This window comes from Sinocyclocheilus rhinocerous, unplaced genomic scaffold (genome assembly GCF_001515625.1).
Source record: "Sinocyclocheilus rhinocerous isolate Xijiao unplaced genomic scaffold, SAMN03320098_v1.1 scaffold752, whole genome shotgun sequence".
NCBI classification, from domain to species: domain Eukaryota; kingdom Metazoa; phylum Chordata; class Actinopteri; order Cypriniformes; family Cyprinidae; genus Sinocyclocheilus; species Sinocyclocheilus rhinocerous.
The window spans coordinates 802,921-806,594 of NW_015639777.1; the positions used below are offsets into that span (position 1 = coordinate 802,921).

Here is a 3,674-nt window from a genome sequence, read left to right on the forward strand (position 1 = left end):
ATGTGGACAACATCCGGATACAGGTCGCATGTTAATGCCAAGTGTAAACGCAGCCATGGATTATTTTACAGATCTCCTTGCTACGTTTCTGGACTTGGGAACATTTCAGTTGCGTTGCTGTCTATGCAGGGTCAGACAGCTCTCAGATTCCATCAAAAATATCTTAATTTTTTGTTCCGAAGATGAACGAAGGTCTTACGGGTTTGAAACGACATGAGGCTGAGTAATTAATGACAGAATTTTCAGTTTTGGGTGAACTAACCCTTTAAATGTTTAAACTGGCAAAGCTTAAACGAATTTAGCTTAAATACAGATATAAACGTGCTGTTCAGGTCTCACCTGTGCCCGCACGCTATCAGCACCCGGGTGATGACAGAATAAATGCTCATATTCCAGCATACGGCATTCGCATTGAACAAGAGTGAATGGTTTGTCCACGTTTTTTTTTTTTCTGCGTTGACAGATTTAAGTTGAACCGCAGTCCTAGTGCGTGCCGAACCGTGTGTGGAGAACCGTATGGTTAGATTTTTTTCCGCGAACCGTTCCACCCCTAATATATATATATATATATACACTGTATATATAAATTCTAAATGGTTTTTTGAGTGTCTTTAGCTACTATAATAACGTTAATTAATTAAATTAATAATTTGATACAATGCATTTATTGTGTACATACATTTGAACACTGTAACAGGGATCCCCCCCACCCCACAATAACAACGAAAATCACAAATATTATTCCTTACATAATGCACAATAAAACAGCTATTTCTAATTCCACACGATAGCAATCCATATCTTCTTATATTTGTTTCTTATGTTCTATAATTCATCATTAGGCTAGTGAAGCAGGCTCCAGAATTATATAGGTTCACCTATTGTTATTATTACCCTTAATAAGCTGCATGCTGATTGATACAGTAAGCACTGAAGCAGGCAGATGTCTTCAGCGTCCCTCTGTTCCTCAGGGACAGATGAAGAACGGGTCTGAAAGAGCTTTTCAGTTGGGGTTACAGGAAACAATGTCACTCTGCCTCCTGGGAGAAGGACTCTTCGTAACACTGCAGAGCTGGGTTGAGGACAGTAAAATTACAAAATACTAGAACAGGGAAAGGACAGGGTGGAAATCAAAAAGCAGAAATATACATATGAACGAGTTTGCTTATGGAAATTGAGGCTATAGCGTTTTTGAGATTTCTGCTCCAACATAAACAGACGATAAGGAAGAATGATCCAACAGGGTTCCTACCCATTTTCCATTTTAAAATTCCATACTTTTCCAGACTAAAATGTCCAAACCTCTCAATAGATTTTCAGACCATATTTAACATAAATGGTTCATAGAGCATTATTTTCAGCTTTTGGTATATAGTACAGTCATCTGTAAATATTTTTATTTTCTCAGGGTTTTTTTTTTTATTGATTTTCCCGAACTGACAACCTACAGAGTCCCTAAAATAATAATAATAATAATATTACTAATAATAATAATACTAATAATAATAAAAATACAGACTTTTACATGCCCTCAAGAAACTATTCACATGCGCATGGGAATTTTTTGCATGCTTATGCATTACAATTTCTAGTTTTATATAACCTATTTCCTTTGTGCATCACTATGAATAAAGTGAGAGCATGGATGCACATGAATTGAAATGAACAGAGATCTACTTGCTCATAATGTGGCTTTCCTTATTGTATTACCTCTAATATCAAGGCATAATGTCCAATTTAACACATTCTCTGTGACGGCACAGAAACCATGACAATACATTTATTTTCATTAAATTATTAATTTTCTATTAGAAAATAGGGACAAAATAGGGGCAAAAGTCTGGAAACACAAATATTTTTCCATACTCTGCATTCTTTTTTCCATACTTTTCCAGACCTGGAAAATACTTAAATCAAATTTTCCATACTTTTCCAAACCCCGTAGGAACCCTGATCCAACCAAAATACTTTTACTGATGCTTTTAATGATAACATCAACCCCTAAATCAGTGTTTCCTCTGTCATTGTATTAGGGGTCGGCCCGTCCTCCCAACGGCACCCCCCGCCCCCCTTGAAGGTCAAGTTAATTTAAATTTTTTTTTACTTTTATTTTCTCTATAGCGCCAGATCACAACAGAAGTAATTTAAAGTTACCTTTTCTATAGAACAGGTCTATACCTTGTTCTTTTATTAAACAAACTAATAGCCTTATGTTATTTATCTTATTTACACGACGGCATGTCATTTCTGTCTCTACTTTACATGGTCGCGCTCTCTGTATCACGCACAGCGGAGTTCCGCTCTGATGCGCGCACACACCATAGACTGTATAAAAACATGGATGTAGTGTCCGGGAAGCCAGGGAAACCCGTAGATTTCTGAAGAGCGTTTTTGAAGCTCAAAGTGGGCGGAGCCGGCCGTCGCCATCTTGGCAGCACGTCACTCCCGGGTAATCGAAAATGAGCAAAGAGGCGGGAGCTGGTTGCTAAAACCACGCCCACCTAGCTCGACGGCAGTGACAGCAGCGGCAATCCACCTGTCACTCAAGTGGCCACGCCCTTTATTATGCTGAACTTTAAGGCTTAATATAATTTAAAAGGATGAGTTATAAAAAAATTTAAACTTGTTTTTATGCTTTCAAATAATTAGACATGCTAAAACAGAATATGGTAACAATAAAACATAAGGTTGGAAAAAAGAAAACATTTCGTAGGACTAGGCATGGGCCGGTATGTCACGTCTATACTTTTAAGCCTCCTGCCATTGTTTACATCTGTTCAAAATCTACATTTAAAAATAACATATTTTAGAGCTGTAATCGCAATACCGTTATATTTTTTTTATCTAAGGTTATCATACCGTCAGAATCTCATACCGGCCCATGCCTCTGTGTGTGTCTCTCACACACACACACACACACACACGGTCTCTCCGTACAACACTCAAACAGTGGCAAAGTTTGTTTTTTAAATGCGTGATTTTGAACAGATGTAAACAATGACAGGAGGCTTAAAAGTATAGACGTGATACCAGCTAAATTTAATTATTGTACTAAATCGCAGAAAAGTACAGTACGTACTAGGCATGGGACGATAACCAGTTTCATGGTATACCGCAGTTTGGAAAAGTCACGGTTTCAAAACCACTAAAATTTCCCGTTATACCGTTCCTGCGGTTTGCGCAGTTTTTTTACGTGTTGTCAAAGACGGAAAGTGCATGACTCCCTCAGTTGTGTGCAGCGAAGAGCGTAGCGAGTCACACGACCCCTCCCCCTCCGGTTGGTGCGAGCGGTCAGAGTCACCTGTGTGTGGGATGGTCGAAGGAGATGAATCTCTGGAACTTTTTCTCCCATCGAAAAGAAGTCTGTCGTATAACGTAGACTAACCATGTTCCGTACACAACGATGTTCCGTACAGATGTTTTAGCGTTTTAGCACCGATCGCTAAATAAATACTTCCAGGTCGAACATAAACTATATATCTAGTTTCCTCCCTCACGTTACTTCACAGAGCGAGGAATAGCAGACTAAAGTACGTACTAGGCATGGGCCAGTATGAGATTTTGACGGTATGATAATCTTAAGCAAAAATATCACGGTATCACGGTATTGTCGTTACAGCTCTAAAATGTGTTATTTTTAAATGACTGGGTAAAAAAAAAAAAAACTTTTTTCC

General features: G+C 38.4%; 1 protein-coding gene across 2 annotated transcripts in view; it reads right to left on the reverse strand.

Moving 5' to 3' along the window:
* LOC107751881 (protein O-linked-mannose beta-1,4-N-acetylglucosaminyltransferase 2-like) overlaps positions 1 to 3,674 on the reverse strand; it is a 21,654-nt gene that overhangs the window by 11,114 nt on the left and 6,866 nt on the right. Inside the window, exon 2 of one of the 2 annotated variants that reach the window (XM_016567648.1) lies at positions 895 to 1,072. The exons of the other annotated variant lie outside the window; for it this stretch is intronic. The gene's annotated coding sequence lies outside the window, so the exon portion shown is untranslated. The remainder of the gene's footprint in view (positions 1 to 894; positions 1,073 to 3,674) is intronic. 2 annotated transcript variants of the gene reach the window in all.